The sequence below is a fragment of the Poromitra crassiceps genome (assembly GCF_964638095.1).
Source record: "Poromitra crassiceps genome assembly, chromosome: 5".
Lineage (NCBI taxonomy): Eukaryota > Metazoa > Chordata > Actinopteri > Beryciformes > Melamphaidae > Poromitra > Poromitra crassiceps.
Genome location: NC_139642.1, coordinates 24,096,256 through 24,111,896, shown reverse-complemented (window position 1 = coordinate 24,111,896; position 15,641 = coordinate 24,096,256).

Here is a 15,641-nt window from a genome sequence, read left to right as displayed (position 1 = left end):
CAAAATCCTAACATTTCACCCCCTGTTGCTAAAGCAAAAAGATGTAACGCCCTCAGACTACTGAGAGCTGTAGCCTAACTGAATAACAACAGAGTGTTTTGGTGTGTGTGTGTGTGTGTGTGTGTGTGTGTGTGTGTGTGTGTGTGTGTGTGTGTGTGTGTGTGTGTGTGCGCACGTGCGTGCGTGTGCGCGCGCGTGTGAGTGTGTGTATTTCACATTGCAGTAAGCTATGTCGTCTTCTCCTCCCACCTCCCTCCATTGTTAAAGTGGACTCCCTCTGCCTCCACATGTCCCACAATCCTTCACTCCAGCCTGGTTCTCCTCATTAGAGAGCTCACAGCTCTGATCAGGAGATGTTGGACTTGACTCATTTCCTGTGGGAATCGATGGCCACAGTGAATCAAACAGCCTGGACAGCTAATGGCTTTAGTGGCTCGGGGACGAGACCAGAGTGAACTGACTGAGGTCACATTCACATTCAGATACTGTAGCAGAGAGAGAAGTGACCTGACTGAGGTCACATTCACATTCAGATACTGTAACAGAGATAAGTGAACTGACTGAGGTCACATTCACATTCAGATACTGTAGCAGAGAGAAGTGAACTGACTGAGGTCACATTCACATTCAGATACTGTAGCAGAGAGAAGTGACCTGACTGAGGTCACATTCACATGCAGATACTGTAGCAGAGAGAAGTGAAATGACTGAGGTCACATTCACATTCAGATACTGTAACAGAGAGAGAAGTGAACTGACTGAGGTCACATTCACATTCAGATACTGTAGCAGAGAGAAGTGACCTGACTAAGGTCACATTCACATTCAGATACTGTAACAGAGAGAAGTGAACTGACTGAGGTCACATTCACACTCAGATACTGTAGCAGAGAGAAGTGAACTGACTGAGGTCACATTCACACTCAGATACTGTAACAGAGAGAAGTGAACTGACTGAGGTCACATTCACACTCAGATACTGTAACAGAGAGAAGTGACCTGACTAAGGTCACATTCACATTCGGATACTGTAACAGAGAGAAGTGAACTGACTGAGGTCACATTCACACTCAGATACTGTAACAGAGAGAAGTGACCTGACTGAGGTCACATTCACATTCAGATACTGTAGCAGAGAGAAGTGAACTGACTGAGGTCACATTCACATTCAGATACTGTAGCAGAGAGAAGTGAACTGACTGAGGTCACATTCACATTCAGATACTGTAACAGAGAGAAGTGAACTGACTGAGGTCACATTCACACTCAGATACTGTAGCAGAGAGAAGTGACCTGACTAAGGTCACATTCACATTCAGATACTGTAACAGAGAGAAGTGAACTGACTGAGGTCACATTCACACTCAGATACTGTAGCAGAGAGAAGTGAACTGACTGAGGTCACATTCACATTCAGATACTGTAGCAGAGAGAGAAGTGACCTGACTGAGGTCACATTCACATTCAGATACTGTAGCAGAGAGAAGTTAACTGACTGAGGTCACATTCACATTCAGATACTGTAGCAGAGAGAAGTGAACTGACTGAGGTCACATTCACATTCAGATACTGTAACAGAGAGAAGTTAACTGACTGAGGTCACATTCACATTCAGATACTGTAGCAGAGAGAAGTTAACTGACTGAGGTCACATTCACATTCAGATACTGTAACAGAGAGAAGTGACCTGACTCAGGTCAGATTTGACGACAAGGCCAAGACCAAACCAATGTGCGAGACCATTTTCAATTACAATGAGGGCTTAACCTTTACACCATTGCTCTGCTAACAATGAAATAAATCATTGTTTAGGGATTGTAGTAAAATACAAATGGCTGTACAGTATACAGAGTACACTCAGTGTACAGTATACAGAGTACACTCAGTGTACAGTATACAGAGTACACTCAGTGACAGTACAGTATACAGAGTACACTCAGTGACAGATGGCTGTACAGTATACAGAGTACACTCAGTGACAGATGGCTGTACAGTATACAGAGTACACTCAGTGACAGATGGCTGTACAGTATACAGAGTACACTCAGTGACAGATGGCTGTACAGTATACAGAGTACACTCAGTGTACAGTATACAGAGTACACTCAGTGTACAGTATACAGAGTACACTCAGTGACAGAAGCTGTACAGTATACAGAGTACACTCAGTGACAGATGGCTGTACAGTATACAGAGTACACTCAGTGTACAGTATACAGAGTACACTCAGTGTACAGTATACAGAGTACACTCAGTGACAGAAGCTGTACAGTATACAGAGTACACTCAGTGACAGAAGATGTACAGTATACAGAGTACACTCAGTGACAGATGGCTGTACAGTATACAGAGTACACTCAGTGACAGATGGCTGTACAGTATACAGAGTACACTCAGTGACAGATGGCTGTACAGTATACAGAGTACACTCAGTGACAGATGGCTGTACAGTATACAGAGTACACTCAGTGACAGATGGATGTACAGTATACAGAGTACACTCAGTGACAGAAGGCTGTACAGTATACAGAGTACACTCAGTGACAGAAGGCAATCCTTTGATCTGAAACACTGCAATTCCATATCACTGACAACACAGTGGGCAGGATGGGCAGAAGCCTATAAAACCCACTTGTTTTGCAAAGAAACACTGTGGTTTGTATAAGCAAATTGCATGACTGATGATTTGGACGACATCTCTGCAGCCATGCTGTGCTCTCCCATGCCTTGTCTCCTTGTGTTGTCTTCCTCGGCGTGTGGGGGGAGAGGATTCAGCCGTAAAACTTTCAAACTGCAAACTTATTGGTTGCAATTCAACGGGGGATTTTTACACCAAATCACAGTAAAAAACTAGAAGGCACTCGGTAGAGTGCATACCTCCGCTCCGCCACGGCATGTTACCCCCCATCGTCATGCCTCTTTTTGGCCAATGGGCGTGGACAGTTAATCAGTTTCTCCTTGGCCAATGACCTGCCTTTCTACAAAGTTTTGTGGTGTTACGTGAATCCGTTACATAAAGTTCCTAAGTTAGCCCATGACCAACCTTCCTGCCAAGTTTCATGCAAATCCATTAGTTAGGCGCTTTTCTGTGATTGGACACGTCCAGTACCACACCCCATTTTGACCAGTGGGTGTGTGAACAGTTAATCAGTTTTAAGTTGGCCCATGACCTACTTATCTACAAAGTGTCATGGTGTTACAGTATGTGAATCTGTGTGGAAGTTATTTTAAGAGCCTTTTTGTGATTGGTCATGGTCATTACCACGCCCCCTTTTGGCTAGTGGGTGTGGAAAGTTAATGAGTTAGTGACTAACTCCTTCACTTTCATAACTTTTACATTCATAACTTTTTGAGATATCCGGCAGACAAACAGACAGACAAACAGATGCGACACCTTGGCCTTGGCAACTCCGTGGGGGAGGTAATAAAGTGAAAATAAAAACAGCAGTCAATACACAGACAGGTAATGATGTCACTGCAGTTGTGGTCTTGACTGGTCTTGAAATAAAATCCCCAGTCCGGTTTGACCGAGGGAGGGCGAGTCCGAGACGAGACCGAGACCATCAAAATGGGTCGTCTCGAGGCGATCTCGAGAGCCCGGTCTCGAGTACTACAACACCCATAAGCTATCCTCTGAAAGACACTGGTACCACATGAGAGTAAGCATCCTTCAAGTCGCGGGCAGGGACAGAGTAGGATGCCAGGATGGCCAGGGAGGGAGATGAGAAGGTTATATTATTAGGCTGCCTGCTGTCTTCCAGGGGCAACATCGCTCATCCTCACTGGACTTGGGAGAGCCGTCGCTGCATCCTGCCTGTGCTGCTGCCTGTCATCTCAGACCAACAGGAGCTAATTGTGGCTGATCATGTGTACGCACGCACAGGCAACTAGATGAGCACCACTGCCTTTCTCCTGGTCTCCCGTCAATGATTTTAATGTGATTTGTACTAAGCAGCATCAGCCACCCACCACCACTGCCCTACTGGTTGTTGTTTCTGCCCAGGAGGAGACTGTCTACCTAACAGACACTTCAAAACCTAATGGTTGACAAAATCCTCACAATAATGACACAGTGTGTCATTATTGTAACTCTTTGATCTGAACATCACACTGTTTCCTTGACGGCACCACAGTGAATGACTGAGGTGATAATATTGGGTTGCAATGGTGAGCTCATGGATCGTATTTGATCCCTACTAACAATGACGATATGTTTTATTTTCAAGGTGAAGATGGTGTTTAAAATAGACTCAGTGGTGTAACATCACACTATAGCAGCAGCAGCTCCTTTGAAGACCATGAAAAAGATGCCCCTTCAAAAGAGAAGCCTCTTTGTTAAATACACACTGTCATCTCTGACTTCAAAGACATTTTTTCTTGTCTTTTCACCACCATCACCTCTTCACTTGATCCATATAGTCTCTTGTTTCTCTTTATGTTGTGCTCTCTGTCTGTGTGTCGAGAAAAAAAGCACATGTAGGGGAAAAACAGGTACAAGGCTATGTACACACTAGGCATCTCACGCGCTACGCACACTCGATTTAAATTCCTAGGCCCGTCCGCCCTGCAGCTCACCGAGCTGGCCCTAGAGCTCACGTATGCAGATCGCGTACTGCACGCAGCCTCTCCTGCTCTATTGGCATGCACAGCGCACAATTGCCCAACTTTGCATCACTGATGACCTCACTCACTAATGACATCACAATGTCTATGACATCACAATTGCCCGAGTGTAACCAAAAACCACAATTCAAAAGGGCAAGTGGGCAATCTCTGTCTGTCTGTTTGAATTGTTGTCCAACTGATGATGTCATAGTGATGTCATAAGAGCAGAATCATGCTTCTGCTCTTATGACATCACTATGACACATCAGTGGGACAAAAATGGAAACAGACAGACAGAGATTGGAGCTAATCTATGATCTCAGTCATGACAGTCTTCCTCTGTAGCGCACAGCAGCCTGTCCTCTGATCTCCATCTCCAAATGCACTTAGAGATGTTCAGTCAAAGTCACCGGGAGCTGTCAATCATTTCCTCTTTCCTCCCAGTCTTGAACTCTAGTAGAGAGGCGGAGCCAACCCAGTCTCACAAAAAATGGTGACCTATAACGTCGGTCGACAGCCCAAAGATGTCGCAGTTTCACAAACACGACTTTAAATGTGTTGTTTGTTGTTAGAGTGACGGCTAGAGCTAGAGCTAGAGCTAGAGCTAGGTCCCCTCGCGGTGACCTGCCGTGGCCGTGTAGCGTAACTACAGTCTGATTGAACTAGGTCAGGGATGCGTAAGGGTGAAGGGGTTGGATTGATGGATGTGTAGCATCCTCACCTTGCAACTTTGTAGTTGCAAGAGAACCGGTACGAGTCCCACCATATCCCTTTTTTTTGTCTCCCTGCGTCTCGCTTTTTTTTTAAACTGTAACCCAAACCATAACCTTAACCACGTTGTTTTAGTTACCTTAACCACAGAGTCGAGCCAGGCCGTGCCTCCCGCGACTCTCTACCGGGCCGACTCGGTGGTCACGCGGCCCCAGCCGGGAGTTAGAACCAGGAAGTAGTGGTGGGCTATATCGACACGCTGGACTGAGGCAAGAAGTGACATTCACAGTCAACAATTTTAGAGCCGTTATCGTAAAACTAGAAGGTTTTGCGCCGTGGGCCAACGTTGCTATTTCACAATGATTTTGGAGATTGTGTTGTCAGAGAGAGGCAGAGCTGATGTGCCTCCTGCATCAAGTACTCATCCACAAATCAATCAAGGCTAAGTGGTTCAGCTGGAGGTCTGAATGGAACCTGACATGATGGGAATGTTCAACTCAAACCTCAGAGAGGAACAGCCCCGCTGGAAAATCCTGTATTTTGTACAAACATTTAGAAAATGATTGTTGATAATGGTTGTACTGTAGAGGGTGATGGCAGTAACACTGGTCGGGTCAAATATATATCATAGATATCAGAGAACAACCATAATGGTTTTTCAGCCTCAGTACATGAACTGCAGTTGACCTAAAGCCCTGCCTGCGTGGTCATGAATCAGTGTTGATGGTTATTGAATAAAGATCCAGATCATTAACTGGTTGTGAAGAATGATCCAGTTCTTATTGGCTTCAGTGAATGAAAGTGGAGAAGAGCTGCCCTGTCAGCTTCTTCCTCTCTCTGTTCAAAAACACTGGCTCTTTCCTCAGTGCTTTATTCCCCAATCGATTCATTCAACAAAGCAGTGAACAATCTCTTACCGACGCCATATTGGCTCTGGACGGGGGGGGGGGGGGGGGGGGGCAACCCAGACTCTTGGGTTAATCTGTCAGTCAGTCAGTCAGTCTCTCCCCTGTTTATGCTTCACAAAATCCTCACCAATTGAAATCCCCATCCTATACAAGTCCCTGACACGCCTTCAATACAGAGTCAGACATGGAGGAAAACACTCCTTTATCCCTCCCATTATAGCCAGATCAGATAAGAAGCCTCGTCCATTTCCCCAACAGATACAACCTCCAACCAGCCAGATGACTTTCTTCTTCTACCAGGAAAGTGGTCTGTGTGTGTGTGTGTGAGTGTGAGTGTGAGTGTGAGTGTGAGTGTGGGTGTGTGTGTGTGTGTGCTCTGTAGGAGTCCAATTAAGGTTGTATTGAGTGCAGAGTACTACAGTACAGCTGAACACACGAGCGCATAAACAATCCGCAGCACTCAGCCTCTCTAACAGGAGAGAGGACAAACAGACAGCTCCATATGTTCTGCTCTGTAGACGCCTTTAACACTCACCTTGGTTAGCCTTCAGTATCTTTTGATTAACCAAGTCTAGGCATGACAGGCTAAACATAGCCTGCGCTCTAGATCTACTACGTTCGGCCAGATACCGACAGGGGACTGGACCCTGACTGTCGTGAAGTGGAATCAATTTTAATCAAATAAATGGTTTATGAATGGTACAATCTAATAGCGCTGGATTTTAATCCAAATTCAACCCTGAGTTCAAACAGCCTCAAAGAAATATCCAATAGAAAAACGTATTAGTGGTCAACTGAACAGAATTGTCTAACTCTTTCTGTGAGCGTGTGTAGTACACATACTTACAGTACACAATAAGTGTGTGTGTGTGTGTGTGTGCACTTACTGTGTGCATGGACAACACTGGGTGTTTGTACACCCAGTGTGCTCCAGCATACATGTCAGTGTGTGTGTGTGTGTGTTGTGTGTTGTGTGTGTTTGTGTGTGTGTGTTTGTGTGTGTGTGTGTGTGTGTGTGTGTGTGTGTGTGTGTGTGTGTGTGTGTGTGTGTGTGTGTGTGTGTGTGTGTGATGATCTTGTGATCTTGTATTTTATTGCATTGACTCTTGCTACTATTGGGTTTTGATACGATTAATGTCTCTAATCGAAAATCCAATAAAGAAATGAATGTGTGTGTGTGTGTGTGTGTGTGTGTGTGTGTGTGTGTGTGTGTGTGTGTGTGTGTGTGCGCGTATGCGCGTGTGTGTGAGCCTCTGCTCCACGTGTATCTGCTGAGCTCCATCCTGAGTCAGTGTCTTGTAGAAGTGAAGGCAGAGCTGGTGGAGAGCCCAGGGAGGCTGCTGGAGCAGGGCTGCACACTTAATCAAATCAATATCCAAATTGCAATATGGCCAAGTGCAATATCCAAAGCACACGAGCAGTTGCACTTTGATTAAGCCTACCATTAAATGAAGCTTTGTGGTGCTACAGAGATATTATCCAGACATAAGGGAATAATGCTCGTTTGGTACAGACTCCAGTAAAAATCACATCATCATTTATATATTTGTTCAGTGAAAATTAAATACAAACATTTGCATTACCACTAAAATCGTACCAGAAAATCGCAACCACAAATATCTGTCAATGTAATTGCAACATGATCTGTTTTGCATGTTGTGGAGCTCTAGGCAGGGGGGCTGCAGGGAGCACACCAGAGGATGGGCTCAACAACCTGGACCATGGCCCTCTGCTCCAAGCAAGACTGACAGACTGAAGAGAGAAGACTTCAAATGGCTGTTTGGAAAAACTGCTGGCTGGTTATTGTACTGCTGCTGCTGAAGGACAACACTGAACGCTGTTATTTTACCAGGTTTATATGTCTCATATGAGTGGACCAGGCTTATACAGTACAGCTGCACCCATCTTGCTGCTCTTCATAACAGAAACCACTCCACTGACTCAAAGAAGACAAGATTAAAGAAGACAGGGTTTCACCTAAAAGTAGGTTTAACTCCAAAAATCTACCTTTTACAGACACTCTCTCTTATAATTACAACAGAGAAGATTGTGAGGTTATTAGAAGAAAACATATTTTCATATTCAATCCCATATCAAACATGGATAAAGGTGCATTTATTCTCCTGGGGATCTCGTGCGCTACGCGGGCTCGATGCCTAGGCTCGCCACGCTGCGCGGGCTCGCCCGCCCTGCAGCTCGCATACGCAGCTCGGACGCTCGGCGGCCTCGCCCACAGCTCGGCTGCTGTGTGGCCTCACCTGCTCTTTAAGATTGTGAATGAAAATACAGCACAATGATGAACAAACTCTTAGTATTTGCTTTAAGGATCAGATCCTGGCGGTTCATCAAAAACAACATGTCATGAACATTGAACAATAATGAAAAAGGTTTCTAAATCATTTGAAACAGTTTGAGGTATAGCCTGAGCATCTGGTTGACTGGGTCTGTGCACTTTTCAGACCAGTAAAACGGTTTCACTGCAGACAAGCGGTGTGACTGACTGGGCTGAAATCAAGTGTGTCTGACTGTAATCTAACAAACAGCCCACATACTGGTCCAGGTAGGCAGCCACAGACACACAGTGTGAGCGCTCTCATTATAAAGACTGCCTCCTCATAATTGACTTGAAATGTGATTGGCCATGAGCCTGTTTGGATGACACAGCTGATAACCAATCACATGGTGATCACATGCACAGTTTCAGTGTTCTGAACTAGCACAATGCTCCACTAGCTGAAAAAAGACAAATGGTAGGTGGATCTCCACAGAGGTTAATAACTGTCTTGATCCATGTTACTGTACATCTCTCCTTTGATCAAGCAGTTCACTACAGCGGTGGATCTCAAACATTTCCACATCAAAGTCCCCTAAACTGACACAAATTACCTAGACCCGCATTTGATACGATTTTGTCCCAGGTTCCCCATCTGAGTGTTTTGTTTTTGTTTTTGCTTTTGGATGTTTTATTACAGAAAGTGTATGAAACCCATGACCAAAACAGTCATACATTCTGGCATTGTGTTACTTATGGATGGAATTATGGTGAAAATGAATTATTCCCGTTTGGAATGGAAATGGTTTTGCCCGAAATGGTTAAAAGTTATATCAATTTGGTCATTCAGTGGCGTTTTACTGCCATGTAACATAACTAACTAGCGGTTAACATTACCCAAAGTAGGTGATTACCCATGATGCATTGCGCTCTTAAAGGGCTCGCGCTCAAGATGGGTCCATTGGAGTGGCTGGAGATGTTGCACTCCTGGCGTGAACTACAGTAATAATCACATGAAAAAAACATTTTTCACATGAGAGTTGGCCGTGACGTAGATTGCAACCAGGAACCGGCCATTTTAGAGCCCCCCCCCCCAAAAAAAATGTTTGAACCCATAAAGGACACTTTTCCTGCTGAAAATGATACAAATTGTACAACAGTTTGGTCTCAAATGTGGAGATTTTGACCAGAATCCTTCACACACCACCCCAAAAGGCATATATATTGGTGTAAAGCTGAAAAAAAGTGTTTTGGGGTTTAGTCCTGCTTTAAGGCACCTGGAGGAGGTCAGCTGGTGGTTTAAGATGCTTATAGCTGATATTCAGACTGAACTGTCAACTCATTCCCATCTTCTAGTCTGAGATTGCACTCTGTGTTATTTCTATGATGGGATCCCCCCAGGGGAATTCCAACCAATCACTAGAGACCAAGCTCAACGTACTGTATATAGGCCTGAATCTTATATGTTAGTTACTCCAGTCGGGCGCACATTAAAAAAAACATCTCCCCCTTTAAATAAATGCCCTCCAAGCAGTGTGCCATTTGGATTTCAAAGTAATTGTTACTTGTAATCAATTTAAAACAGCCTCGAGAGCAGGCAACGGCTGCAGCCATTGTTGTTTACTCCTCGGGGAAGTATTGACACCCGCACTTGACAACGGCTGGTCCTGCCCATTGGGCTGTTTATTGACGCCGATTGGCCAATTGTTAGTCCCACATGGCGCTCATTGGCTCGGAGCGTTACAAGACCGGAGAAAATGCATTTGCATTATGACGATGAAAGACCAAGAGCAGCCAAATTCCACTCCGTGGAGTAGGTGATTTGAGGGTTTGGACCCAGGCTAAGACGCTTCAGTGTCAGGTCAGAGGTATTGCCTCCACTCCTGCGAGGACCAACGCTTGGGCCATCTCTCATTGACATCGTCTTCCGTTTCTGACAACAACCTGTGGCAATCAGTGGGGACATAAAAGTAACGTTCCACCAAGTTTGCCTATACTGTCTACTGAGACTGCATGGCTAAAGTTTATATGGAAAGATATGGATCAGGAGGGTGAGCCCACTAAATGAATGGCAACTTCTATCCATTACTAGGCCATTACTTTACAGCAACTGAAAGGAGAGAGATGAAGACTGTTAATAGTCTGAAGGAAAAAGTACACAACCAATGGGAGATGAAGACATTAACAACAATCACACAGTACAAATGATCTTATGATAAAACATCTTCATGGAGCTGCTTTGCTCTGCCTTGTCATCTCAACATCAACTTTGGGATTAGGCAAATGAATTCTATAGATTTATTTTCTTCATGTTATGTGTGTCCTGGTTTAAAAACACTGCAGTTGACTACATGCAGGCGTGGTTTAATCTCATAATGAATCAGAGGATATGACAAGGTTTTATTTACAGTCTTCACATCACTGTGCAGGTCTCCATCATTTAACGCCATATAGATTGTGCGTATAGTTCACATGACTGTAAATTGCACGTTTTCATGCTTAGAGATACAATAGGTGTCTATAAATAGATGTTGTGATGAGTTCCTTCATACTGTCTGCTTTGGCCCAAAGCAGAAGGCTCTGTGGAGTCTAGTCTCATATTTCATACAGACACTTGTGCTGTTGCCTCCACGGACCGCTTCCTGTCCTCGCACTCATACACACAAGCACACAGTGAGCCCAGGGCGAGGCCATCAACCTCTGACTCCATTTGAACACAGTGCAGTTTCCTCCAGACACACGTGGTAAAGATGAACCAAACAGACTGGAGGCAAAAATCAACAGCAGCTGCCCATTCCAATAGGTTTTCTCATATGGGTCAGTGTTGGCTATTATTACTCTGCTAGTGTGGACTTCGTGACATGTACTGAGAGGAAACACACAAGAGGCTGCAGTAAAGATGGCATCTCAAAAGGTAACCAGGAGTATGTATGGGTTATATATTTAAAAGAGTTATTCTAAACTGAAGTAAGAACAAACAAACAAGTAAACAAGTAACAACACAAATATGAGGAATCTACTCATGGTGCCAATACTTTTGACAGATGTTATTCACCTTCTTATTCTTTTCATAAAGTTTAGAACTCACTGGACACACATTTAACATTGTCTATGTTAACTTACACAGCCATTTTAGCTCATTTTCCCCCAAGGCACCTTGAAGTCTTGAGTCTTTCATGCAGTGAGAGCAGCAATATAGACTGTTTCTACTTGACAACATAAATACCGTAAATTCCGGACTATAAGGCGCACCGGTATATAAGCCGCAGCAGCAAAATTGACTGTTTTTTTACATATATAAGCCGCACCGGACTATAAGCCGCGGGTGTTTTGATGTTTAATTACCATATGTAAGGGTTCGTGCACAGAGAGGAATGTCGGGAAAGAGATGGCTGTTTGGGGAAGCTCCCATTTATTAACATTTCAACAAAAGGTGCTGTCAACAATCAAACCAGGTACCGTAATCCTTGTCTTCATCTTTTAGGTGAAGGTGCAGCGTCAAAAACAGAGTCAGAGTCAAAGTCAAGTCACTAATCCTCGTCTTCCTCTTCTTCCTCCGTACTGAAACCAGCAAAGTCCTCAACTTCAGTGTCGGAAACGAACAGGTTCAGGGTGGCTTCGTCAACCACTCTCCTCTCTCCTTCGTTGTCACTCTCAAAACCAAGGAACTCCTCTTCGTCACTGTCGGTGTCGGAATCGAACAGCCTCTGAAGGCGCCCAGCTGTGCCGGCGTCATCATCACGCAGCAGTCCAGCCTTTCGGAACCCGAATGGAGTTTGTGGTCTTGATGGCTGCTTTCACGGAATCTGTTATATGAGCCCTCATGCTGTCGAGAACGAGCAAAGCTTTTTTTTGGTGAAAGAATCCTCCAGGGCGCTTGACGTAGCACTCAGCCAGCCACTCCTTCATGACACTTTCCATCATCCACCCTTTCTTGTTGACTCTGAGGCATATCCCACTGGGAATTTTCTCTTTCGGCATCGTAATCCGCTTAAAAATCACCATTGGCGGCAGCTTTACTCCAGATGCAGAGCAGGCCAGAACACAAGTGAAATTCGTTCTCTCGTGCCCAGTGGTTCTCAATGTGATCGACGATTCACCTTTCTTGTTAACAGTCCGAGTGAGTGGCAGGTCGAACGTCAAAGGCACTTCATCCATATTTATGATCTGCTCCGGTTCGATGGAATATTCCTTGATCTTCCTTTGTGTGAATTCGCCGAAGTTTGTGATTTTCTCCTGGTAGTCGGGGGAGGGAGTTGTTGGCCGAGTGGCCGTTTGCTTACCGTAATTACCATATGTAAGGGGTCACGCACAGAGGGGATTGTCGGGAAAGAGATGGCTGTTTGAGGAAGCTCCCATTTACCGTATTACCGTAACATTTCAACAAAACAACATAACACAACACCACCTTTGTTTATTTTTACAGTGCACACAGTGTCCGCGGTGTGGTGAAAAGAGGGCAAGAGAGGAAATTAAAACAGAAGTGGATTTATAGTTAGAAAGAGTGCTAAAAAAGAGAGATTTTATTTGTATTTTTTTTTTTTTTCTGAAAAAATCCATAGATAAGCCGCACCGTTATATAAGCCGCAGGGCCAAAAAACGGGGAAAAAGCCGCGGCTTATAGTCCGGAATTTACGGTACTCTAAATGTACCCCAGCTTACTTCCTGTTGTAGTGTTTGCTAATACACTAGCGGACAGGAAATAAACTAGGGTACAAACTGTTCCATAGTAACTGTGAAACGTTCTATACTGAGTCACCGATAGCAAGTCAGCCGACAGACAAGTCTGCAAAGTAATCCTCAACTCCCCTGATACAAAACAAACCATTTCACTCAAATACATTGTGAAAGCTGAGGTATGGGATCAGTGATTCACTCCTTCTGATATGATGGATGAATCTGAAGCTCTCTGGACTCAGTGTTCAGTCCAACTACAGTAGCAGCTATCTGGTTTCTCTCTCCATTTTCTCTTTTCCTCCTCTCTTCCGCTCTCTCTCTCTCTCTCTCTCTCTGTATCTCTCTCTCCTCCTTCCTGTAAGCTGATTGGCCTTAACGGCCAATGCCATATGAGCTTTAAGTGACTGAGCCAATCTGCACATGACTGTCCTTCAGAGAGACGCTAGTGTTTAACGTGGAAGAATCTTATTTTTAGGGATGCACGATAGGGATTTCTTTCAGTAGATACGATAACCAATAATCATTTCACATTTTCTCATCTTAACCTGTAGTTTATGCACACACCTGGGGCTAAGAAAGGCTAAGATGTAGTAGTGATGTAGTGACACTGCTACTGCCCAGGAGGCAGGAGGCAGCAGTTTGACGTTATGAACACGACAACATCCTGCCTGCGGGGTCAATGAACGCAAAGGTGAAAGCAACGTTGGCTTCATATTATCGACTCTATTTTTCAGTTCAAATTTCATTATCAGAATAATAAACAATAACGTAAAATGGCCCATATCAGCCAATAATTTACCGGATATATAACATGCATCCCAACTTATTTTGCTTTGAGCAGAGCAGCTTGAGAAGTGTGCTACAGGAGAGCAACACTGTGAAGTGTGTGAGCACATTAGACTGTGAAGAAGCCTCAGTGGCCAGACTGACATGAACACATTTCAAACAGGATTCCTCTACATCAGCTGCTATGACCTGAACACAGCAGGTGAGAGGAGGAAGGACAGAGATGGAGGGAGGAGAGAGAGAGAGAGAGAGAGAGAGAGATAGAGTGCTGAAAGCATCATTAACTCTGTCTGCCCTTTACCTCTAGAGAGAGAGAGGCAGGATCTAGAGTGTTCCTCTGCCTGCTTGATGAATTCATGTTTTATACAGTAGCAGCAGACTAGACAGAACCTTCTATTTAGAAATTGATATATTGGTTTTTATATTGCTGTCTGATCCATTGCGGTCTTATGACTTGTATTTTAAAATGTATCATTGTTGTGTTGTTTATTGTTCTGATGTATTGTTGTGTCTTGTAAACTCATGGGGGTTGGGCACCTAGAGTGCATGACACGTAAATAAATCAATCAATCAATCAATCAATCAATCAATCATGCTAGCATACTAGCTATGCCAGGCCAGCTAGCAAAATACATGTACAATGATTGTGCATACTATTTAATTATCCTCTCTCCTTAAAGAAAAGAAGAAGAAAAACTTACCAAAGTGAAAAAATAAATAAAAAATAAAAAAAGACCAGTGGTCTCAACAGACCAGTGGTCTCAACAGGGAGAGGGCATCCCCAGACAATTTAAAACTTGTTAAACTTCACTATTGTTTCAATTATAAGAAGTTAACACAATTAGAGAATGTAGAATAATTACTCTTTTGATCATAGCTTCACTATTATCTATCTACTTATTAATTTATCAAATAGAGGCAGAACTGTCTGTCTGTCTGTCTGTATGTATGTCTGTCTGTCTGTCCACATATCTCGAGGACCTTGAGAGAGTTCACGCGTTAAACCAGTTAAGGAAATGAGGACCGGTGCTCACAGGTCAGGAACGCAGTACTCTGAAAAAGACACTGTGCTGTTGAAATGTCAGTGAATTGATCTGGGCCAAAATAAAGACTTTTTAAGATGACCCGTGTGCTGCAGTGCCCTCCTGTCTGATATCTCGATGAGAACCGTTCGCCGGATCAACTTCAAACTCCGGGAGTGCACTTAGAGGGACCTGACGGAGTGACACGCGCATAGTCATCGCACCACCTACTGGCAACACAAAAAGAAAGAACCATTCGTCCAATCAAATTCAAACAGTGGGTGCGCTGCTGGGAACCCGACTGAGTGCAGTGCCAACGGAGGGGCGAGGAGATCTGCAAGGATGGAGGAGCGGAGGGTGCAAGGCGAGGCTTGGAACCTGACCATAGATTGCAAAGAGGGGGGAGCAGTCTGGTGTGACCGTCCGTCACACAATATTAGGCTATTTAATATGCTGTTAATGTATTTATTTATTTGGCATATTTTGCCAAGTTTTATATCGAAAAAACTCAGACCCAAAAAGTACTGATACACTCACTGAAATCATTTCACCAAGGCTGTGCGTCTGCATCTGGGAGACTGTTGCTAACTTTGGTCGATGATGGACAGTATTTATTTACTGTGTTTTTCAAAGCGCTGTAATCACGGTAACACTGTAATT